The following is a 24,706-nucleotide window of genomic DNA, read 5'->3' as shown; positions in this document are numbered from 1 at the left end:
CTGTTTGGTCCAACGGCTCGGGCCAGACCGTCCCCTCCCGGGGGTTCGGGCTGCCCCTTGCCTCTCCTTCCCCAACAGGGTTCGGGGATCCCTCAGCGTTCCCTTCTACTCGGGCCCCCTTACTGCGGGACCGGGTTCTAGGGAGGTGTGATGGGGACCATCTTAGAGGGGGCTTGGAGACCCGATTGCTCCTTCGTCCCCTGACTGGTTCCCAAGCCCAAGGTGATACTTCCACTTCCTCCGCCTCCTTAGCCTCTATACTAAGGCAGGCCACCTGACCCACAGGTAAGGGCTTGGGAATCGTTACTGTCCCTGGGCTGGGTGTTTGCAGCACTGTCGGTCTCTTTGGGACTGCCCCTTGGGGACAGCACCTTGTCACCGGTTGTGTGACCGTGGAGTCAGGGACCTCCCCCACCGTCGTTAATTCTACGGGGGGTTTCTCCACTACCACCCCCAGTCTTCCCCCCACCTTGCTCTTTCTTGTCCTTATGGGGTGGAACAATTTAAATTGACTGATGTGGCGTTCGCATGGGTCCCACCTTAAGGGATTTAAACTGCAAATAGCCCCTGAGGCAGCATCCAGAATGGGACCCTGCACCTGGACCGGACCAGGGTCTGGGGCTAGAACTACCCCTGCGCTCCCTTTTTCCTGAGGCTGCTCCCTGGGTAGTCATACGGGTTCTTGTGGTGTGGGTGCGGGCAGGCCCTGGCCCGTTGCCATTGCCACCTGTCCTGAGCCTTGCAAAAGGGCTAAAATTTTACTTATCTCGATGGTTCCCGGGGCAGCTGCTCCTACCGCCGGGGTCTGACTCTCTACTGCGGGAGCCCTCTCCTGCTTGCTAGGGTTTCTACATTCCCTCTTGAAATGCCCGGCCTTCCCACACCCGTAGCATACCGGTTTCTCGTCGGAGGTCCGGGTGCCCTCATGCTTCCACTCTCTCTTAGGGGCTGCTGGCGCGATTTCATGCACCCTACCCTTAAGGGGCTTGTCCTCACCCCTCTCCCCATTACGATATGCGAGGGTAAGTTTCCTAAGGACCTCTTCCTCATTAAGGGCCGGGGTCTGCGGGTCGAACCAGTGTTCGGCTTTTGCCCTAACGTTAGGGAGACAGTTGGCAACTAGGGTCTTCAGCCAGTGGGCGGTTCTTTCCCCTAAATTCCGTCTATCCCCGGGAACCCCGCATGCCTCCATATAGACAGTCCACAGTCTGTCTGCGAACATGGTGGGAGATTCCCCTGGTTGCTGCTTGGTTTCCCCCACCCTCATGAAAGGGCTCCCCAGATTCAAGCCCATCGCCTCCAGAACAGCAGTCTGTGCTGCCGCCCATGTGTCAGGTCTTCCCCCATTCCCCGAGGTCACTGTCCTGCATAGCTGTGCATCTAGGGTCATCAGGAGCATCTTTATTTGCTCCCCTTCGTCGCAGTCATTGATGCTGGCTGCCTGTTCCACCTCCATAAAATGCAGCGACGGATCCCCCTTTGGAGTTAGTCTGGGAACGTGGGCCACCATCCCCCTGAGCGCGGATGCCCCATGAGGAACGATAATGTCGCCCTCAACCGGTCCCCTATTTGCCATCCCCGCCGGGGGACCATACCTTCTTTGTCTGACAGGGCACATCCGCCCTACCTGGGGTTCCTGCTCCTCCTCCCCACTGTCCAGCTCTCCTGCCCCGTTGGGTAGCCCCCCTGTCCCCGGGCTAACTACCCATATAGGAGACGCCGCTATCTGGGGATACACCACTGACCCCCCTTGGACCTGCCCCTGACCGGGCGGTCCAAACCCTACCTGCTGACCCGGCCCCATCACCGGCATCCCAGGCAGCGGTCTGTCCCCATCCCATGGGGACCCACATACGAAACCAGGCGGACACGCCGCCAGCTGGGGGTACCCTGCCGACCCCCCTTGGACTTGCCCCTGAACGTGCAGTCCGATCCCCCCCTGCCGGCCCGGACACAATCCCGGTGCCTCAGGAGGCGGTCTATTCCCCTTGGCCTGTGGGGAATCATCCGCTGCGAGGAGCACCTTGCCCCTTGGGAACCCCCCTGGACCTACCAGGTGTACCTGTCCCCTGACCTTGGACAAGGCCTCCTCCAACTCCGTTATTCGTGCCTGGCACGGCCCATGGGCACAGTCCCCTACTTCCTCGCGAGCCACTCGGTACGCTGCCTGGATGTCCCGGAACTTCCCCTCCAGCTTCCTACACTGCTCTGTACTCCGAGCATAGAGTTCCTGGAGCCTCCGTTCCTTTTCTTTACCCTCCACTATCTGGCAGTGGAGATAGTCCTTCTCACACCGGTTAGACTCGCTTTCCTGTTTCATTTCTGCCATTTCTTCCCGCAGTCGTTCCGCTACACTCGCGCTGTCCTGTTTAATTCCTGCCAATTCCTCCCGCAGTCGTTCCGCTGCGCTAGCGCTGTCCCCTGCGCTGGCCCTCACTTCTCTCAACTCCTGCTCTAACTCTTCGACCCTATCCTCTGTCTTGACTACCTGCTCGGACAGGCAAACCAGCCAAACTGCCTTCTCCAAGTGCCTTTTGTGCGCCTTGCTTTCTGTCCATGCAGCCGCTGCCATTACCGGTTGCTCCGCATTGATTAATTCTGAAACCCAAGGTTTGGTGAGGTTGACCTTTTGCCACAAATACGAGGATATTCTCTCCTCCATTTTGCTTCGTTCCCTCACCCCCTCTGCCAAGTCACATACTCCAAACCACCGGGGTCCTGCCGCGGTCGCCATTGTAGAGGGTGCCATCTCCGCTACTCCACTACTGGGCCGATATCTGGGGTTTGAATATCTGTGTGTGTCTCTCTCCAGCTGGCACTGAAACTTCAGAGGCCAGGGGATGTCGCACTGGGACACTTCCACTGAAGAGAGCACTGATTCAAGCCTGCCGTTTATTCCTAACCGACAGCCTGAGACTTATATCACACAGATCTCCAGACCCCTACCAATACCCAGGTGATTCTCTCTCTTGCCGGTGGTGCAACACCCACCCGGTTCCTACTCCACTAGAGTAGCTTTCCCAAGAGAGAGAATAGGACACTGCTGTTTATTTCCTAACCAGCAGTCTGTCCTGAGTGAATCGCTCAAGATGACCCTCGATTCTTGAACCCGGAATTAAGGTGAGGAGTATTTTAACAATGACTTGGTCAGGGATCGCTGGTGAAGGATTGAAGAATTTAAACGACTCCAATTATCATCAAATCAAGGTTTATTGCAAAACCCAGGTCAAAATCATCAACAGAAGAAACACAATAAAATCTTATGCTCTAATACAAACTAAGTCTATTCAAAAGTAATATAGCGGACACAACGAAAATTCTTATGATTACACAGTTTTTAGCAATATCACAAGGCACAAAACAAGTTCCCTTCCCCAAAGCCTCAACCACTATTAAAGTCAAGGGAGTTTCGCAAGCTGCTGCAGGGTACTTACGGTCACAGGCTGCAGAGGTCAAGTCAGGGGTGCAGAGGTCGAGCCAAGAACGAAGAGCCCCCCAATCGAAAACACAGCCCCTTTTATATTGTTTTACCTGGCTTTGTTCTGTGATCGGCCAGCCCCTTTTGCATTGAAAAAGGTAAGTTTTAAAGTTCCCGCTGGTCCCGCCCCCTTTGAGACGGCCAGAGCTGTATGTTTCCGGGTATTCCTCGCAGGTCCGCCCCTTCCAGCTAGGCAGACCTGCGCGATTTGAATTTGGCGCTGGCTCCGCCCCCTTCTCCCAGTGAGTTTCTGCCGGTAGCTTCTGTCAAGATTGGAGTACCTCCCCCAGGTCCGCCTCCAACTTGGTTTTTTCAGACCTGCGCGATTTGAATTTGGCGCTGGCTCCGCCCCCTTCTCCCAGTGAGTTTCTGCCGGTAGCTTCTGTCAAGATTGGAGTACCTCCCCCAGGTCCGCCTCCAACTTGGTTTTTTCAGACCTGTGTAAGGTTTTCGGGCAATTCGGCCCTTTTGGAGAAACTCAGAGACTGTAAACTGACTTTCCAGGCAAGGGAACAGAACCAGTTTTCCCAGCAGGCTTGGCCCGCTGAGCTGAGTGGGAACATAAGCACATAAATATTTACAAACACCCCCCTAGGAGCTACAAGGAAGAAGGAGCCAGACAACAAGATAACATCAAGACACAGACAAAGGGGCACGGGAATACACAGGAGGCTTGCATGCAAGCAGGACAATGGGATGGTCATAGCCCCATGCAAATGTAAATGACCTGGCCTCCACCAGAGCAGAATCCAATCAACACCCCATCAACATAGCAGCATCTCCGGAGCAGATGGAAGTCTTTGAAAATCTTCAAGGGAGCTCAACCTCGTTATCTCAAAAAAACAGACTGGAGGCGGACCTAGGGGAGGTACTCCCATCTCGACAGGTCTGACCGGCTCAAAGGGGGCGGGACCAGCGGGAACTTTAAAACTTACCTTTTCAATGCAAAAGGGGCTGGCCGATCACAGAACAAAGCCAGGTATAACTATATAAAAGGGGCTGTGTTTTCGATTGGGGGTCTCTTCGTTCGTGACTCGACCTCTGCACCCCTGACTTGACCTCTGCAGCCTGTGACCGTAAGTACTCCGCAGCAGCTTACGAAACTCCCTTGACTTTAATAGTGGTTGAGGCTTTGGGGAAGGGAACTTGTTTTTGTGCCTTGTGATATTGCTAAAAGCTGTGTAAGCATAAGAATTTTCGTTGTGTCCGCTAGATTACTTTTGAATAGACATAGTGTATATTAGAGCATAAGATTGTATTGTGTTTCTTCTGTTTGATGATTTTGACCTGGGTTTTACAATAAACCTTGATTTGATGACAATTGGAGTCGTTTAAATTCTTCAATCTTTCACCAGCGACCTCTGACCAAGTCATTGTTAAAATACTCCTCACCTTAATTCCGGGTTCAGGAATCGAGGGTCATCTTGAGCGATTCACTCAGGACAGACTGCTGGTTAGGGAATAAACAGCAGTGTCCTATTCTCTCTCTTGGGAAAGCTACTCTAGTGGAGTAGGAACCGGGTGGCTGTTGCACCACCGGCAAGAGAGAGAATCACCTGGGTATTGGTAGGGGTCTGGAGATCTGTGTGATATAAGTCTCAGGCTGTCGGTTAGGAATAAACGGCAGGCTTGAATCAGTGCTCTCTTCAGTGGAAGTGTCCCAGTGCGACATCCCCTGGCCTCTGAAGTTTCAGTGCCAGCTGGAGAGAGACACACACAGATATTCAAACCCCAGATATCGGCCCAGTAGTGGAGTAGCGGAGATGGCACCCTCTACAATGGCGACCACGGCAGGAGCCCGGTGGTTTGGAGTATGTGACTTGGCAGAGGGGGTGAGGGAACGAAGCAAAATGGAGGAGAGAATATCCTCATATTTGTGGCAAAAGGTCAACCTCACCAAACCTTGGGTCTCAGAATTGATCAATGCGGAGCAACCGGTAATGGCAGCGGCTGCATGGACAGAAAGCAAGGCGCACAAAAGGCACTTGGAGAAGGCAGTTTGGCTGGTTTGCCTGTCCGAGCAGGTAGTCAAGACAGAGGATAGGGTCGAAGAGTTAGAGCAGGAGTTGAGAGAAGTGAGGGCCAGCGCAGGGGACAGCGCTAGCGCAGCGGAACGACTGCGGGAAGAAATGGCAGAAATGAAACAGGAAAGCGAGTCTAACCGGTGTGAGAAGGACTATCTCCACTGCCAGATAGTGGAGGGTAAAGAAAAGGAACGGAGGCTCCAGGAACTCTATGCTCGGAGTACAGAGCAGTGTAGGAAGCTGGAGGGGAAGTTCCGGGACATCCAGGCAGCGTACCGAGTGGCTCGCGAGGAAGTAGGGGACTGTGCCCATGGGCCGTGCCAGGCACGAATAACGGAGTTGGAGGAGGCCTTGTCCAAGGTCAGGGGACAGATACACCTGGTAGGTCCAGGGGGGTCCCCAAGGGGCAAGGTGCTCCTCGCAGCGGATGATTCCCCACAGGCCAAGGGGAAGAGACCGCCTCCTGAGGCACCGGGATCGTGCCCGGGTCGGCAGGCGGGGAACGGACTGCACGTTCAGGGGCAAGTCCAAGGGGGGTCGGCAGGGTACCCCCAGCTGGCGGCGTGTCCGCCTGGTTTCGTATGTGGGTCCCCATGGGATGGGGACAGACCGCTGCCTGGGATGCCGGTGATGGGGCCGGGTCAGCAGGTAGGGTTTGGACCGCCCGGTCAGGGGCAGGTCCAAGGGGGGTCAGTGGTGTATCCCCAGATAGCGGCGTCTCCTATATGGGTAGCTAGCCCGGGGACAGGGGGGCTACCCAACGAGGCAGGAGAGCTGGACAGTGGGGAGGAGGAGCAGGAACCCCAGGTAGGGCAGATGTGCCCTGTCAGGCAAAGGAGGTATGGTCCCCCGGCGGGGATGGCAAATAGGGGACCGGTTGAGGGCGACATTATCGTTCCTCATGGGGCATCCGCGCTCAGGGGGATGGTGGCCCACGTTCCCAGACTAACTCCAAAGGGGGATCCGTCGCTGCATTTTATGGAGGTGGAACAGGCTGCCAACATCAATGACTGCGACGAAGGGGAGCAAATAAAGATGCTCCTGATAACCCTAGATGCCCAGCTATGCAGGACAGTGACCTCTGGGAATGGGGGAAGACCTGACACCTGGGCGGCAGCACAGACTGCTGTTCTGGAGGCAATGGGCTTGAATCTGGGGAGCCCTTTCATGAGGGTGGGGGAAACCAAGCAGCAACCAGGGGAATCTCCCACCATGTTCGCAGACAGACTGTGGACTGTCTATATGGAGGCATGCGGGATTCAAGCGGATAGACGGAATTTAGGGGAAAGAACCGCCCACTGGCTGAAGACCCTAGTTGCCAATTGTCTCCCTAACGTTAGGGCAAAAGCCGAACACTGGTTCGACCCGCAGACCCCGGCCCTTAACGAGGAAGAGGTCCTCAGGAAACTTACCCTCGCATATCGTAATGGGGAGAGGGGTGAGGACAAGCCCCTTAAGGGTAAAGTGCACGAAATCGTGCCAGCAGCCCCTAAGAGAGAGTGGAAGCATGAGGGCACCCGGACCTCGGACAAGAAACCGGTATGCTACGGGTGTGGGAAAGCCGGGCATTTCAAGAGGGAATGTAAAAACCCCAGCAAGCAGGAGAGGGCTCCCGCAGTAGAGAGTCAGACCCCGGCGGCAGGAGCAGCTGCCCCGGAAACCTTCGAGGTAAAGAAACTTTTAGCCTTTTTGCAAAGCCTAGCAGCTGGGTCGGGACAGGTGGCAATGGCAACGGGCCAGGGCCTGCCCGCACCCACACCACAAGAACCCGTATGACTACCCAGGGAGCAGCCTCAGGAAAAAGGGAGCGCAGGGGTAGTTCTAGCCCCAGACCCTGGTCCGGTCCAGGTGCAGGGTCCCATTCTGGAGGCTGCCTCAGGGGCTATTTGCAGTTTAAATCCCTTAAGGTGGGACCCATGCGAACGCCACATCAGTCAATTTAAATTGTTCCACCCCATAAGGACAAAAAAGAGCAAGGTGGGGGGAAGACGGGGGGTGGTAGTGGAGAAACCCCCCGTAGAATTAACGACGGTGGGGGAGGTCCCTGACTCCACGGTCACACAACCGGGGACAAGGTGCTGTCCCGAAGGGGCAGTCCCAAAGAGACCGACAGTGCTGCAAGCACCCAGCCCAGGGACAGGAACGATTCCCAAGCCCTTACCTGTGGGTCAGGTAGCCTGCCTTAGTATAGAGGCTAAGGAGGCGGAGGAAGTGAAGGTATCACCTTGGGCTTGGGAACCAGTCGGGGGACGAGGGAGCAATCGGGTCTCCAAGCCCCCGGTAAGATGGTCCCCATCACACCTCCCTGTCACCCGGTCCCGCAGTAAGGGGGCCCGAGTGGAAGGGAGCGATGAGGGATCACCGAACCCTGTTGGGAAAGGAGAGGCAAGGGGCAGCCCGAACCCCCGGGAGGGGACGGTCTGGCCCGAGCCATTGGACCAAACAGGTGAACTGCCCCAGTTTAGCGGGGCACAGTTTTAATTTGGCCACCCGGAGACGGGTGGCATTGTATATAGCATTCCCCCCCTGTTAGTTCTAATTAGTGTGTAGTTGTGTGTGAAGTATTTAGGATCGTGGGAACACAGAAGCGCCTGGTGCAAGGGTAAAATGACGAAGCACCAGGCACTAGGACCCTGGTGCAGCCGGGCTGTAAAACACAGAACCCCAGACAGGCTGCGGCAACTTCAAAGCAGGAGTTGCTGCTGCCACCGGATAGCGGCAGGCACTAGGACCCTGGGGAGCCGGGCTGTAAACACAGAACCCCAGACAGGCTGCGGCAACTTCAAAGCAGGAGCTGCTGCTGCCACCGGATAGCGGCAGGCACTAGGACCCTGGGGAGCCGGGCTGTAAACACAGAACCCCAGACAGGCTGCGGCAACTTCAAAGCAGGAGCTGCTGCCGCCACCGGATAGCACCCATGCACTTCAAGGTAGGTAGGGCTGTAGAGGCAAGAATGTGTTTTGTTTTTACAGATGGGGCACCCGACGATGTGGAGTTTGCTGATCTCGGCGATGGTGGGACCGGGAGAACTCCGCAGAGGCGAGACAGAAGAGTCCTTCGACTGACCGGGTTAGGGTGACTGAGGGCAGGCGGGTGTGTTCAACCTGTGAGGGGGACGTTCCTTTGGGGAGACGGTGGTGGCCCAGGAAGCTGAGGCTGGACATGAGGGATCGGTCCTCGGACTGGGAACGGACTGGACAACACCTAACGGACCATCACGGGGTCACCGGGTAGGATCACCGTTTGCGGGGATAAGGGGCGGGCTTCTGACCAGGGCATTTATTTGTGTTCATGGGGATCTACCAAGGCATGTCCACAAGGGGCATTAATCACTTTTGTAAGGTGGTGGCAGAACCCAGGGAACGGGATAAATTGACCGCAGTGGGGAGGGATGTGTAACGCCCAGGGAAGGGATGACTGTAGAAGCTACCGAACTGCTGGTTCAGGTAAAGCGACCCCTGCCCACAGCCCAACCGATCGACCCTCACAACTGTCCGATCACCACCAGGGGGGAGCCTGAGAATGGTTTAGTGTTTGCCCCCACAAAGGAAATGTTGTACAGGGGGTACATTATGCTGCCGCCTCAGTTGGACTAAACCTTTCAGCTGCAGGTATCGACGATGGAGGATAAATGAAGAGCCCTCAACGGGAAGAAGCGAAGTGCAGCCAAGAAAGGAGGATCCTTGATGAAATAAACAGATGCAATTGTAAATAGTTGTATGGATTCGCGGGTCCCAGTTACTTGACTGGGATATATGTACAGGGACCCTTACGTTTGGGGTTCCGGTGAAATGTGTACTTGAGTGTGATATATGTACAGGGACCCTTACGTTTGGGGTTCCGGTGAAATGTGTATATGTTACTGTCTGCTTGAATTAAGTATGGTCTTGTCTTTCCCTTTCATTGAAATCAGGGGTAGCCTAGATTAAGGGAACTGTCTTGGGACTTGTAGTTTCGCATGTTGTTGGGGGGGGGGGACCTACGGTCCACACAAAAGGAAATAATTGCCCTTCACCTGTGTCGATACGGTCCAAGCAGGTAGGGACGTATCGAAGGGGCATCTGTAAGGTTTTCGGGCAATTCGGCCCTTTTGGAGAAACTCAGAGACTGTAAACTGACTTTCCAGGCAAGGGAACAGAACCAGTTTTCCCAGCAGGCTTGGCCCGCTGAGCTGAGTGGGAACATAAGCACATAAATATTTACAAACACCCCCCTAGGAGCTACAAGGAAGAAGGAGCCAGACAACAAGATAACATCAAGACACAGACAAAGGGGCACGGGAATACACAGGAGGCTTGCATGCAAGCAGGACAATGGGATGGTCAGAGCCCCATGCAAATGTAAATGACCTGGCCTCCACCAGAGCAGAATCCAATCAACACCCCATCAACATAGCAGCATCTCCGGAGCAGATGGAAGTCTTTGAAAATCTTCAAGGGAGCTCAACCTCGTTATCTCAAAAAAACAGACTGGAGGCGGACCTAGGGGAGGTACTCCCATCTCGACAGGTCTGACCGGCTCAAAGGGGGCGGGACCAGCGGGAACTTTAAAACTTACCTTTTCAATGCAAAAGGGGCTGGCCGATCACAGAACAAAGCCAGGTATAACTATATAAAAGGGGCTGTGTTTTCGATTGGGGGTCTCTTCGTTCGTGACTCGACCTCTGCACCCCTGACTTGACCTCTGCAGCCTGTGACCGTAAGTACTCCGCAGCAGCTTACGAAACTCCCTTGACTTTAATAGTGGTTGAGGCTTTGGGGAAGGGAACTTGTTTTTGTGCCTTGTGATATTGCTAAAAGCTGTGTAAGCATAAGAATTTTCGTTGTGTCCGCTAGATTACTTTTGAATAGACATAGTGTATATTAGAGCATAAGATTGTATTGTGTTTCTTCTGTTTGATGATTTTGACCTGGGTTTTACAATAAACCTTGATTTGATGACAATTGGAGTCGTTTAAATTCTTCAATCTTTCACCAGCGACCTCTGACCAAGTCATTGTTAAAATACTCCTCACCTTAATTCCGGGTTCAGGAATCGAGGGTCATCTTGAGCGATTCACTCAGGACAGACTGCTGGTTAGGGAATAAACAGCAGTGTCCTATTCTCTCTCTTGGGAAAGCTACTCTAGTGGAGTAGGAACCGGGTGGCTGTTGCACCACCGGCAAGAGAGAGAATCACCTGGGTATTGGTAGGGGTCTGGAGATCTGTGTGATATAAGTCTCAGGCTGTCGGTTAGGAATAAACGGCAGGCTTGAATCAGTGCTCTCTTCAGTGGAAGTGTCCCAGTGCGACATCCCCTGGCCTCTGAAGTTTCAGTGCCAGCTGGAGAGAGACACACACAGATATATCTACACCTGCGCGATTTGAATTTGGCGCTGGCTCCGCCCCCTTCTCCCAGTGAGTTTCTGCCGGTAGCTTCTGTCAAGATTGGAGTACCTCCCCCAGGTCCGCCTCCAACTTGGTTTTTTCTACCGCTTATCTTCTAGGGGCTTTTCCAGCGCAATATACTGACCCCAGACAGTCTGTTTTCTAGGATAACGAGGTTAGGCTCTCTTGTGGAGAATTTCAGTGTCTTCCAGCTGCTCCGGAGATGGCTGCTATTCTCACCACGCTATGTTGATGGGGTGTTAATTGGATTCTGCTCTGGTGGAGGCCAGGTCATTTACATCTGCATGGGGCTATGACCATCCCATTGTCCTGCTTGCAGGCAAGCCTCCTGTGTATTCCCGTGCCCCTTTGTCTGTGTTTTGATGTTATCTCGTTGTCTGTCTCCATCTTCCTTGTAGCTCCTAGGGGGGGGTTTGTAAATATTTATGTACTTATGTCCCTACTCAGCTCAGCGGACCAAGCCTGCTGGGAAAACTGGTTCCGTTCTCTTGGCTGAAAAGTCAGTTTACAGTCTCTGAGTTTTTATTCTTGGGCAGTTCCAAAAAGGCCGAATTGCCCGAAAACCTTACAACAGGCAGCAAAGAACATTGTTCCCACCTTGCATTCCTTATTGCTTTCCACCAATCTACCTTTCAATCCCATTGCGCAAACTGCTGCTTCTCAGCAACGGGCCAACAATGTCCAAGAATGCGACATCTTGTGAACAAACACAACTGAATTCAACTGCCTTACTTTGGCGATTCCTTGCAAGGTAGCCAGAGATGCTGACATTTCAAGTCACTCCCATATCAGAGGCACAGATTAGCCAGAATTGTGGCCCATGAATGTTGGGACTTTCAATGCAAAATATTCAGACGAATGCCACTAGCCACAGTTTACACCCGACAAGATGAGGACATGCTGTTCATTGTGTGGGGAGCAGGCTTCACAGATGTCTCGCGTGAATGTGTTGAGAATGAAAGAAAGGTCTGGGAATGAGAGTGTAAAATGTGAATTGGGAAAGATGTTTGGATTGTGGTGTGTTTTGGATGGCAGCTGCGTTGCTTGGGTTTGTTGAAGCTGTCGATGGAAAAGTGAGTGAGATGTTTTTGAAAATGATGTAAAATGTTCTTGGCGTACAGATGCAGCGTGCCTGAAAATTGTTTATGGTGCGGGAAGGGTGAATGTTTGCCACTGCCTGTTGAAACAGGTGTGATGTATTGATGGTTGTGGCCTGATTGTGCACAAATGAAATGGGTGTGCTCCAGGCCAGTTCGAGTACAGAATAAGCAGCACACAGTGCAAAAGCTGTGGACACAGCAGCAACTTGTCAGGATGGCCGAGTGGTCTAAGGCGCCAGACTCAAGGAGTGTGTTTCCTTGCCTCGTTTAAGCCTGGTGATTTCTGGTCCCTTTCTAGGGGCGTGGGTTCAAATCCCACTCCTGACATTGTCCTTTTCAGCACCAATATGCCACCGCCAGCCTCACAATCTCCGCAACACACATTGACATTTGCCACCTTTTACCACTTCATTTATTTACAAATAAAAACAACACAACTTGAAACCTAACATGCCTCTCCCAAATATCATGCACACAATCGCATGCTCCAATCCAACATGCAGATTACATTTCACAGGCAGCGCACTTAGCAAAGCATTGTTCCCACCTCGCTGCAGCATTCCACATTGCTTTCAACCACTCCACCTTTCTATCCCATTGCGCACCATGCTGCAATGGACCAACAGATGCAATGAACAAAGAACAAAGAACAAAGAACAAAGAAATGTACAGCACAGGAACAGGCCCTTCGGCCCTCCAAGCCCGTGCCGACCATACTGCCCGACTAAACTACAATCTTCTACACTTCCTGGGTCCGTATCCTTCTATTCCCATCCTATTCATATATTTGTCAAGATGCCCCTTAAATGTCCCTATCGTCCCTGCCTCCACTACCTCCTCCGGTAGTGAGTTCCAGGCACCCACTACCCTCTGCGTAAAAAACTTGCCTCGTACATCTACTCTAAACTTTGCCCCTCTCACCTTAAACCTATGCCCCCTAGTAATTGACCCCTCTACCCTGGGGAAAAGCCTCTGACTATCCACTCTGTCTATGCCCCTCATAATTTTGTATACCTCTATCAGGTCGCCCCTCAACCTCCTTCGTTCCAGTGAGAACAAACCGAGTTTATTCAATCGCTCCTCATAGCTTATGCCCTCCATACCAGGCAACATTCTGGTAAATCTCTTCTGCACCCTCTCTAAAGCCTCCACATCCTTCTGGTAGTGTGGCGACCAGAATTGAACACTATACTCCAAGTGTGGCCTAACTAAGGTTCTATACAGCTGCAACATGACTTGCCAATTCTTATACTCAATGCCCCGGCCAATGAAGGCAAGCATGCCGTATGCCTTCTTGACTACCTTCTCCACCTGTGTAGCCCCTTTCAGTGATCTGTGGACCTGTACTCCTAGATCTCTTTGACTTTCAATACTCTTGAGGGTTCTACCATTCACTGTATATTCCCTACCTGCATTAGCCCTTCCAAAATGCATTACCTCACATTTGTCCAGGTTAAACTCCATCTGCCATCTCTCCGCCCAAGTCTCCAGACAATCTAAATCCTGCTGTATCCTCAGACAGTCCTCATCGCTATCCGCAATTCCACCAACCTTTGTGTCGTCTGCAAACTTACTAATCAGACCAGTTACATTTTCCTCCAAATCATTTATATATACTACAAAGAGCAAAGGTCCCAGCACTGATCCCTGTGGAACACCACTGGTCACAGCCCTCCAATTAGAAAAGCATCCCTCCATTGCTACCCTCTGCCTTCTATGGCCTAGCCAGTTCTGTATCCACCTTGCCAGTTCACCCCTGATCCCGTGTGACTTCACCTTTTGTACTAGTCTACCATGAGGGACCTTGTCAAAGGCCTTACTGAAGTCCATATAGACAACATCTACTGCCCTACCTGCATCAATCATCTTAGTGACCTCCTCGAAAAACTCGATCAAGTTAGTGAGACACGACCTCCCCTTCACAAAACCGTGCTGCCTCTCACTAATACGTCCATTTGCTTCCAAATGGGAGTAGATCCTGTCTCGAAGAATTCTCTCCAGTAATTTCCCTACCACTGAAGTAAGGCTCACCGGCCTGTAGTTCCCGGGATTATCCCTGCCACCCTTCTTAAACAGAGGAACAACATTGGCTATTCTCCAGTCCTCCGGGACATCCCCTGAAGACAGCGAGGATCCAAAGATTTCTGTCAAGGCCTCAGCAATTTCCTCTCCAGCCTCCTTCAGTATTCTGGGGTAGATCCCATCCGGCCCTGGGGACTTATCTACCTTAATATTTTTTAAGACACCCAACACCTCGTCTTTTTGGATCACAATGTGACCCAGGCTATCTACACCCCCTTCTCCAGACTCAACATCTACCAATTCCTTCTCTTTGGTGAATACTGATGCAAAGTATTCATTTAGTACCTCGCCCATTTCCTCTGGCTCCACACATAGATTCCCTTGCCTATCCTTCAGTGGGCCAACCCTTTCCCTGGCTACCCTCTTGCTTTTTATGTAAGTGTAAAAAGCCTTGGGATTTTCCTTAACCCTATTTGCCAATGACTTTTCATGACCCCTTCTAGCCCTCCTGACTCCCTGCTTAAGTTCCTTCCTACTTTCCTTATATGCCACACAGGCTTCGTCTGTTCCCAGCCTTTTAGCCCTGACAAATGCCTCCTTTTTCTTTTTGACGAGGCCTACAATATCATTCGTCATCCAAGGTTCCCGAAAATTGCCGTATTTGTCTTTCTTCCTCACAGGAACATGCCTGTCCTGTATTCCTATCAACTGACACTTGAAAGCCTCCCACATGTCAGATGTTGATTTGCCCTCAAACATCCGCCCCCAATCTATGCTCTTCAGTTCCCGCCTAATATTGTTATAATTAGCCTTCCCCCAATTTAGCACATTCATCCTCGGACCACTCTTATCCTTGTCCACCAGTACTTTAAAACTTACTGAATTGTGGTCACTGTTACCGAAATGCTCCCCTACTGAAACATCTACCACCTGGCCGGGCTCATTCCCCAATACCAGGTCCAGTACCGCCTCTTCCCTAGTTGGACTGTTTACATATTGTTTTAAGAAGCCCTCCTGGATGCTCCTTACAAACTCTGCCCCGTCTAAGCCCCTGGCACTAAGTGAGTCCCAGTCAATATTGGGGAAGTTGAAGTCTCCCATCACCACAACCCTGTTGTTTTTACTCTTTTCCAAAATCTGTCTACCTATCTGCTCCTCTATCTCCCGCTGGCTGTTGGGAGGCCTGTAGTATACCCCCAACATTGTGACTGCACCCTTCTTATTCCTGATCTCTACCCATATAGCCTCACTGCCCTCTGAGGTGTCCTCTCGCTGTATAGCTGTGATACTCTCCTGAACAAGTAGTGCAACTCCGCCTCCCCTTTTACATCCCCCTCTATCCCGCCTGAAACATCTAAATCCTGGAACGTTTAGCTGCCAATCCTGCCCTTCCCTCAACCAGGTCTCTGTAATGGCAACAACATCATAGTTCCAAGTACTAATCCAAGTACTTGGATCAACAATGTCCAAGAATGTGACATCTTGTGAACAATGACAACTAAATTCATGCCTAACTTGGCAATTCTTTGCAAGGACACCAGAGATGCACTCTGGAGATTTCAAGAGATTCACTTATCACAGGCACAGATTATCCAGAATTGATGCCTTTGAAGGTTGGGAATATCAGGTGGAAATGGTTCGATCAATGCCACCGGCCACGGGTGCATGTTCACCTCTTTCAATGTCCAGGATGAAGAAATGCTGTTCATTGTGTGACGAGCGGGCTTTGCAGATATAACACGTTAATGTCTTGGGAATCAAAGAAAGGTGTGTGGCTGAAGATTGTTTGCGGTGCAGCAAAGGAGAATGATCGACACCGCCACTTCAATCCGTTGCGCTGAATTAATGGTTGTGGTTGTTTGTGCAAAAATGGATTGGGTGTGCTCCAGGCCAGCTAGAATGCAGAATACGTAGCACACAGGGGAAAACAGCAGCTGCACAAATAAGTTGTCAGGATGGCCGAGCGGTCTAAGGCGCCAGACTTAAGGAGCCGTTGAGGACGTGATGATTTCTGGTCCCTTTCAAGGGTCGTGGGTTCAAATCCCACTCCTGACATTCACCTTTTCCGACTACAACGTTATTTGCAAATCAACAATGCAAACCGTATCATTCACATACAAAGATTGAAAACTAACATGCCTCTCTCAAACATTATGCACCCAATCACACTGCTGCGCTCAAACATGCAGATTACATTACACAGGCAGCAAAGAACATTGTTCCCACCTTGCATTCCTTATTGCTTTCCACCAATCTACCTTTCAATCCCATTGCGCAAACTGCTGCTTCTCAGCAACGGGCCAACAATGTCCAAGAATGCGACATCTTGTGAACAAACACAACTGAATTCAACTGCCTTACTTTGGCGATTCCTTGCAAGGTAGCCAGAGATGCTGACATTTCAAGTCACTCCCATATCAGAGGCACAGATTAGCCAGAATTGTGGCCCATGAATGTTGGGACTTTCAATGCAAAATATTCAGACGAATGCCACTAGCCACAGTTTACAACCGGCAAGATGAGGAAATGCTGTTCATTGTGTGGGGAGCAGGCTTCACAGATGTCTCGCGTGAATGTGTTGAGAATTGTAGAGGGTGCCATCTCCGCTACTCCACTACTGGGCCGATATCTGGGGTTTGAGTATCTGTGTGTGTCTCTCTCCAGCTGGCACTGAAACTTCAGAGGCCAGGGGATGTCGCACTGGGACACTTCCACTGAAGGGAGCACTGATTCAAGCCTGCCGTTTATTCCTAACCGGCAGCCTGAGGCTTATATCACACAGATCTCCAGACCCCTACCAATACCCAGGTGATTCTCTCTCTTGCCGGTGGTGCAACACCCACCCGGTTCCTACTTCGCTAGAGTAGCTTTCCCAAGAGAGAGAATAGGACACTGCTGTTTATTTCCTAACCAGCAGTCTGTCCTGAGTGAATCGCTCAAGATGACCCTCGATTCTTGAACCCGGAATTAAGGTGAGGAGTATTTTAACAATGACTTGGTCAGAGATCGCTGGTGAAAGATTGAAGAATTTAAACGACTCCAATTATCATCAAATCAAGGTTTATTGCAAAACCCAGGTCAAAATCATCAACAGAAGAAATACAATAAAATCTTATGCTCTAATACAAACTAAGTCTATTCAAAAGTAATATAACGGACACAACGAAAATTCTTATGATTACACAGTTTTTAGCAATAGCACAAGGCACAAAACAAGTTCCCTTCCCCAAAGCCTCAACCACTATTAAAGTCAAGGGAGTTTCGCAAGCTGCTGCAGGGTACTTACGGTCACAGGCTGCAGAGGTCAAGTCAGGGGTGCAGAGGTCGAGCCAAGAACCAAGAGCCCCCCAATCGAAAACACAGCCCCTTTTATATTGTTTTACCTGACTTTGTTCTGTGATCGGCCAGCCCCTTTTGCATTGAAAAAGGTAAGTTTTAAAGTTCCCGCTGGTCCCACCCCCTTTGAGCCGGCCAGAGCTGTATGTTTCCGGGTATTCCTCGCAGGTCCGCCCCTTCCAGCTAGGCAGACCTGCGCGATTTGAATTTGGCGCTGACTCCGCCCCCTCCTTCCAGTGAGTTTCTGCCGGTAGCTTCTGTCAAGATTGGAGTACCTCCCCCAGGTCCGCCTCCAACTTGGTTTTTTCAGACCTTCGCGATTTGAATTTGGCGCTGGCTCCGCCCCCCTCCTCCCAGTGAGTTTCTGCCGGTAGCTTCTGTCAAGATTGGAGTACCTCCCCCAGGTCCGCCTCCAACTTGGTTTTTCTCTACCGCTGATCTTCTAGGGGCTTTTCCAGCGCAATATACTGAACCCAGACAGTCTGTTTTCTAGGATAACGAGGTTAGGCTCTCTTGTGGAGAATTTCAGTGTCTTCCAGCTGCTCCGGAGATGGCTGCTATTCTCACCTCGCTATGTTGATGGGGTGTTAATTGGATTCTGCTCTGGTGGAGGCCAGGTCATTTACATTTGCATGGGGCTATGACCATCCCATTGTCCTGCTTGCAGGCAAGCCTCCTGTGTATTCCCGTGCCCTTTGTCTGTGTTTTGATGTTATCTCGTTGTCTGGCTCCTTCTTCCTTGTAGCTCCTAGGGGGGGTTTGTAAATACTTAACTACTTATGTCCCTACTCAGCTCAGCGGACCAAGCCTGCTGGGAAAACTGGTTCCGTTCTCTTGGCTGAAAAGTCAGTTTACAGTCTCTGAGTTTTTATTCTTGGGCAGTTCCAAAAAGGCCGAATTGCCCGAAAACCTTACAGAATGAAAGAAAGGTCTGGGAATGAGAGTGTAAAATGTGAATTGGGAAAGATGTTTGGATTGTGGTGTGTTTTGGATGGCAGCTGCGTTGCTTGGGTTTGTTGAAGCTGTCGATGGAAAAGTGAGTGAGATGTTTTTGAAAATGATGTAAAATGTTCTTGGCGTACAGATGCAGCGTGCCTGAAAATTGTTTATGGTGCGGGAAGGGTGAATGTTTGCCACTGCCTGTTGAAACAGGTGTGATGTATTGATGGTTGTGGCCTGATTGTGCACAAATGAAATGGGTGTGCTCCAGGCCAGTTCGAGTACAGAATAAGCAGCACACAGTGCAAAAGCTGTGGACACAGCAGCAACTTGTCAGGATGGCCGAGTGGTCTAAGGCGCCAGACTCAAGGAGTGTGTTTCCTTGCCTCGTTTAAGCCTGGTGATTTCTGGTCCCTTTCTAGGGGCGTGGGTTCAAATCCCACTCCTGACATTGTCCTTTTCAGCACCAATATGCCACCGCCAGCCTCACAATCTCCGCAACACCCTGCTGTCATTGACATTTGCCACCTTTTATCACTTCATTTATTTACAAATAAAAACAACACAACTTGAAACCTAACATGCCTCTCTCAAATATCATGCACACAATCGCATGCTCCAATCCAACATGCAGATTACATTTCACAGGCAACGCACTTAGCAAAGCATTGTTCCCACCTCGCTGCAGCATTCCACTTTGCTTTCTACCACTCCACCTTTCTATCCCATTGCGCACCATGCTGCAATGGACCAACAGATGCAATGGACCAACAATATCCAAGAATGTGAACAATGACAACTAAATTCATGCCTAACTTGGCAATTCTTTGCAAGGACACCAGAGATGCTGACATTTCAATAGATTCACTTATCACAGGCACAGATTATCCAGAATTGATGCCTTTGAAGGTTGGGAATATCAGGTGGAAATGGTTCGATCAATGCCACCGGCCACGGGTGCATGTTCACCTCTTTCAATGTCCAGGATGAAGAAATGCTGTTCATTGTGTGACGAGCGGGCTTTGCAGATATAACACGTTAATGTCTTGGGAATCAAAGAAAGGTGTGTGGCTGAAGATTGTTTGCGGTGCAGCAAAGGAGAATGATCGACACCGCCACTTCAATCCGTTGCGCTGAATTAATGGTTGTGGTTGTTTGTGCAAAAATGGATTGGGTGTGCTCCAGGCCAGCTAGAATGCAGAATACGTAGCACACAGTGGAAAACAGCAGCTGCACAAAAAAGTTGTCAGGCTGGCCGAGTGGTCAAAGGCGCCAGACTTTGAGGACTTGATGATTTCTGGTCCCTTTCAAGGGTCGTGGGTTCAAATCCCACTCCTGACATTCACCTTTTCCGACTTCAACGTTATTTGCAAATCAACAATGCAAACCGTATCATTCACATACAAAGATTGAAAACTAACATTCCTCTCTCAAACATTATGCACCCAATCACACTGCTGCGCTCAAACATGCAGATTTCATTACACAGGCAGCAAAGAACATTGTTCCCACCTTGCATTCCTTATTGCTTTCCACCAATCTACCTTTCAATCCCATTGCGCACACTGCTGCTTCTCAGCAACGGGCCAACAGTGTCCAAGAATGCGACATCTTGTGAACAAACACAACTGAATTCAACTGCCTTACTTTGGCGATTCCTTGCAAGGTAGCCAGAGATGCTGACATTTCAAGTCACTCCCATATCAGAGGCACAGATTAGCCAGAATTGTGGCCCATGAATGTTGGGACTTTCAATGCAAAATATTCAGACGAATGCCACTAGCCACAGTTCACACCCGACAAGATGAGGACATGCTGTTCATTGTGTGGGGAGCAGGCTTCACAGATGTCTCGCGTGAATGTGTTGAGAATGAAAGAAAGGTCTGGGAATGAGAGTGTAAAATGTGAATTGGGAAAGATGTTTGGATTGTGGTGTGTTTTGGATGGCAGCTGCGTTGCTTGGGTTTGTTGAAGCTGTCGATGGAAAAGTGAGTGAGATGTTTTTGAAAATGATGTAAAATGTTCTTGGCGTACAGATGCAGCGTGCCTGAAAATATGGTGCGGGAAAGGTGAATGTTTGCCACTGCCTGTTGAAACAGGTGTGATGTATTGATGGTTGTGGCCTGATTGTGCACAAATGAAATGGGTGTGCTCCAGGCCAGTTCGAGTACAGAATAAGCAGCACACAGTGCAAAAGCTGTGGACACAGCAGCAACTTGTCAGGATGGCCGAGTGGTCTAAGGCGCCAGACTCATAGGAGTGTGTTTCCTTGCCTCGTTTAAGCCTGGTGATTTCTGGTCCCTTTCTAGGGGCGTGGGTTCAAATCCCACTCCTGACATTGTCCTTTTCAGCACCAATATGCCACCGCCAGCCTCACAATCTCCGCAACACCCTGCTGTCATTGACATTTGCCACCTTTTACCACTTCATTTATTTACAAATAAAAACAACACAACTTGAAACCTAACATGCCTCTCTCAAATATCATGCACACAATCGCATGCTCCAATCCAACATGCAGATTACATTTCACAGGCAACGCACTTAGCAAAGCATTGTTCCCACCTCGCTGCAGCATTCCACTTTGCTTTCTACCACTCCACCTTTCTATCCCATTGCGCACCATGCTGCAATGGACCAACAGATGCAATGGACCAACAATATCCAAGAATGTGAACAATGACAACTAAATTCATGCCTAACTTGGCAATTCTTTGCAAGGACACCAGAGATGCTGACATTTCAATAGATTCACTTATCACAGGCACAGATTATCCAGAATTGATGCCTTTGAAGGTTGGGAATATCAGGTGGAAATGGTTCGATCAATGCCACCGGCCACGGGTGCATGTTCACCTCTTTCAATGTCCAGGATGAAGAAATGCTGTTCATTGTGTGACGAGCGGGCTTTGCAGATATAACACGTTAATGTCTTGGGAATCAAAGAAAGGTGTGTGGCTGAAGATTGTTTGCGGTGCAGCAAAGGAGAATGATCGACACCGCCACTTCAATCCGTTGCGCTGAATTAATGGTTGTGGTTGTTTGTGCAAAAATGGATTGGGTGTGCTCCAGGCCAGCTAGAATGCAGAATACGTAGCACACAGTGGAAAACAGCAGCTGCACAAAAAAGTTGTCAGGCTGGCCGAGTGGTCAAAGGCGCCAGACTTTGAGGACTTGATGATTTCTGGTCCCTTTCAAGGGTCGTGGGTTCAAATCCCACTCCTGACATTCACCTTTTCCGACTTCAACGTTATTTGCAAATCAACAATGCAAACCGTATCATTCACATACAAAGATTGAAAACTAACATTCCTCTCTCAAACATTATGCACCCAATCACACTGCTGCGCTCAAACATGCAGATTACATTACACAGGCAGCAAAGAACATTGTTCCCACCTTGCATTCCTTATTGCTTTCCACCAATCTACCTTTCAATCCCATTGCGCACACTGCTGCTTCTCAGCAACGGGCCAACAGTGTCTAAGAATGCGACATCTTGTGAACAAACACAACTGAATTCAACTGCCTGACTTTGGCGATTCCTTGCAAGGTAGCCAGAGATGCTGACATTTCAAGTCACTCCCATATCAGAGGCACAGATTAGCCAGAATTGTGGCCCATGAATGTTGGGACTTTCAAGGCAAAATATTCAGACGAATGCCACTAGCCACAGTTTACACCCGGCAAGATGAGGACATGCTGTTCATTGTGTGGGGAGCAGGTTTCACAGATGTCTCGCGTGAATGTGTTGAGAATGAAAGAAAGGTCTGGGAATGAGAGTGTAAAATGTGAATTGGGAAAGATGTTTGGATTGTGGTGTGTTTTGGATGGCAGCTGCGTTGTTTGGGTTTGTTGAAGCTGTCGATGGAAAAGTGAGTGAGATGTTTTTGAAAATGATGTAAAATGTTCTTGGCGTACAGATGCAGCGTGCCTGAAAATATGGTGCGGGAAAGGTGAATGTTTGCCACTGCCTGTTGAAACAGGTGTGATGTATTGATGGTTGTGGCCTGATTGTGCACAAATGAAATGGGTGTGCTCCAGGCCAGTTCGAGTACAGAATAAGCAGCACACAGTGGAAAAGCTGTGGACACAGCAGCAACTTGTCAGGATGGCCGAGTGGTCTAAGGCGCCAGACTCAAGGAGTGTGTTTCCTTGCTTCGTTTAAGCCTGGTGATTTCTGGTCCCTTTTTAGGGGCGTGGGTTCAAATCCCACTCCTGACATTGTCCTTTCCAACACCAATATGCCACCGCCAGCCTCACAATCTCCACATCACCCTGCTGTCATTGACATCTGCCACCTTTTACCACTTCATTTATTTACAAATAAAAACAACACACAACTTGAAACCTTTTTGAAATGCCTCTCTCAAATATCATGCACCCAATTACCTGCTCCAATCAAACATGCAGATTACATTTCACAGGCAGCGTACTTAGCAAAGCATTGTTCCCACCTCGCTGCAGCATTCCACATTGCTTTCTACCACTCCACCTTTCTATCCCATTGCGCACCATGCTGCAATGGACCAACAGATGCAATGGACCAACAGTGTCCAAGAATGTGACATCTTGTGAACAATGACAACTAAATTCATGCCTAACTTGGCAATTCTTTGCAAGGACACCAGAGATGCTGCCATTTCAAGAGATTCACTTATCACAGGCACAGATTATCCAGAATTGATGCCTTTGAAGGTTGGGAATATCAGGTGGAAATGGTTCGATCAATGCCACCGGCCACGGGTGCATGTTCACCTCTTTCAATGTCCAGGATGAGGAAATGCTGTTCATTGTGTGACGAGCGGGCTTTGCAGATATAACACGTTAATGTCTTGGGAATCAAAGAAAGGTGTGTGGCTGAAGATTGTTTGCGGTGCAGCAAAGGAGAATGATCGACACCGCCACTTCAATCCGTTGCGCTGAATTAATGGTTGTGGTTGTTTCTGCAAAAAGGGGTTGGGTGTGCTCCAGGCCAGCTAGAATGCAGAATACGTCGCACACAGTGGAAAACAGCAGCTGCACACGAAAGTTGTCAGTATGGCCGAGTGGTCTAAGGCGCCAGACTTAAACAGCCCTTGAGGACTTGATGATTTCTGGTCCCTTTCAAGGGTCGTGGGTTCAAATCCCACTCTTGACATTCTCCTTTTCCGACTTCAACGTTATTTGCAAATCAACAATCAACAAGGCATGTTAGTTTTCAACCTTTGTATGTGAATGATACGGTTTCACATACAAAGATTGAAAACTAACATGCTTCTCTCCAACATTATGCACCCAATCACACTGCTGCGCTCAAACATGCAGATTACATTACACAGGCAGCAAAGAACATTGTTCCCACCTTGCATTCCTTATTGCTTTCCACCAATCTACCTTTCAATCCCATTGCGCACACTGCTGCTTCTCAGCAACGGGCCAACAGTGTCCAAGAATGCGACATCTTGTGAACAAACACAACTGAATTCAACTGTCTTACTTTGGCGAATCCTTGCAAGGTAACCAGAGATGCTGACATTTCAAGTCACTCCCATATCAGAGGCACAGATTAGCCAGAATTGTGGCCCATGAATGTTGGGACTTTCAAGGCTAAATGTTCAGACGAATGCCACTAGCCACTGTTTACAACCGGCAAGATGAGGAAATGCTGTTCATTGTGTGGGGAGCAGGCTTCACAGATGTATCGCGTGAATGTGTTGAGAATGAAAGAAAGGTCTGGGAATGAGAGTGTAAAATGTGAATTGGGAAAGATGTTTGGATTGTGGTGTGTTTTGGATGGCAGCTGTGTTGCTTGGGTTTGTTGAAGCTGTCGATGGAAAAGTGAGTGAGATGTTTTTGAAAATGATGTAAAATGTCCTTGGCGTACAGATGCAGCGTGCCTGAAAATTGTTTATGGTGCAGGAAGGGTGAATGTTTGCCACTGCCTGTTGAAACAGGTGTGATGTATTGATGGTTGTGGCCTGATTGTGCACAAATGAAATGGGTGTGCTCCAGGCCAGTTCGAGTACAGAATAAGCAGCACACAGTGGAAAAGAGTAGCCACAGCAGGAACATGTCAGGATGGCCGAGTGGTCTAAGGCGCCAGACTCAAGGAGTGTGTTTCCTTGCCTCGTTTAATCCTGGTGATTTCTGGTCCCTTTCTAGGGGCGTGGGTTCAAATCCGACTCCTGACATTGTCCTTTTCAACACCAACATGCCACCGCCAGCCTCACGATCTCCGCAACACCCTGCTGTCATTGACATGTGCCACCTTTTACCACTTCATTTATTTACAATTAAAAACAACACACAACTTGAAACCCAACATGCCTCTCTCAAATATCATGCACTCCAATCAAACATGCAGATTACATTTCACAGGCAGCGCATTGTTCCCACCTCGCTGCAGCATTCCACATTGCTTTCTACCACTCCACCTT

General features: G+C 50.0%; 9 non-coding genes across 9 annotated transcripts; all 9 read left to right on the top strand.

Moving 5' to 3' along the window:
- The first annotated feature begins 12,198 nt into the window (after positions 1-12,198).
- On the top strand, positions 12,199-12,317 carry trnal-caa (transfer RNA leucine (anticodon CAA)). Its single transcript has 2 exons — positions 12,199-12,236; positions 12,272-12,317. It is a non-coding gene; the product is annotated as a tRNA-Leu (tRNA).
- A 3,644-nt stretch (positions 12,318-15,961) lies between these two features.
- Positions 15,962-16,067, top strand: trnal-uaa (transfer RNA leucine (anticodon UAA)). The gene is made up of 2 exons: positions 15,962-15,999; positions 16,022-16,067. It is a non-coding gene; the product is annotated as a tRNA-Leu (tRNA).
- A 2,552-nt stretch (positions 16,068-18,619) lies between these two features.
- On the top strand, positions 18,620-18,738 carry trnal-caa (transfer RNA leucine (anticodon CAA)). Its single transcript has 2 exons — positions 18,620-18,657; positions 18,693-18,738. It is a non-coding gene; the product is annotated as a tRNA-Leu (tRNA).
- A 794-nt stretch (positions 18,739-19,532) lies between these two features.
- Positions 19,533-19,628, top strand: trnaq-uug (transfer RNA glutamine (anticodon UUG)). The gene is given in 2 exon segments: positions 19,533-19,570; positions 19,583-19,628. It is a non-coding gene; the product is annotated as a tRNA-Gln (tRNA).
- An 877-nt stretch (positions 19,629-20,505) lies between these two features.
- Positions 20,506-20,625, top strand: trnam-cau (transfer RNA methionine (anticodon CAU)). The gene is made up of 2 exons: positions 20,506-20,543; positions 20,580-20,625. It is a non-coding gene; the product is annotated as a tRNA-Met (tRNA).
- A 794-nt stretch (positions 20,626-21,419) lies between these two features.
- Positions 21,420-21,515, top strand: trnaq-uug (transfer RNA glutamine (anticodon UUG)). The gene is given in 2 exon segments: positions 21,420-21,457; positions 21,470-21,515. It is a non-coding gene; the product is annotated as a tRNA-Gln (tRNA).
- Positions 21,516-22,392: 877 nt separating this feature from the next.
- Positions 22,393-22,511, top strand: trnal-caa (transfer RNA leucine (anticodon CAA)). The gene is made up of 2 exons: positions 22,393-22,430; positions 22,466-22,511. It is a non-coding gene; the product is annotated as a tRNA-Leu (tRNA).
- Positions 22,512-23,321: 810 nt separating this feature from the next.
- On the top strand, positions 23,322-23,427 carry trnal-uaa (transfer RNA leucine (anticodon UAA)). Its single transcript has 2 exons — positions 23,322-23,359; positions 23,382-23,427. It is a non-coding gene; the product is annotated as a tRNA-Leu (tRNA).
- A 914-nt stretch (positions 23,428-24,341) lies between these two features.
- Positions 24,342-24,460, top strand: trnal-caa (transfer RNA leucine (anticodon CAA)). The gene is made up of 2 exons: positions 24,342-24,379; positions 24,415-24,460. It is a non-coding gene; the product is annotated as a tRNA-Leu (tRNA).
- Positions 24,461-24,706: the final 246 nt, after the last annotated feature.

This window comes from Scyliorhinus torazame, chromosome 1 (genome assembly GCF_047496885.1).
Source record: "Scyliorhinus torazame isolate Kashiwa2021f chromosome 1, sScyTor2.1, whole genome shotgun sequence".
Lineage (NCBI taxonomy): Eukaryota > Metazoa > Chordata > Chondrichthyes > Carcharhiniformes > Scyliorhinidae > Scyliorhinus > Scyliorhinus torazame.
The sequence above is the reverse complement of the archived record's forward strand: the minus strand, read 5'-3'. Positions and strand labels throughout refer to the sequence as shown.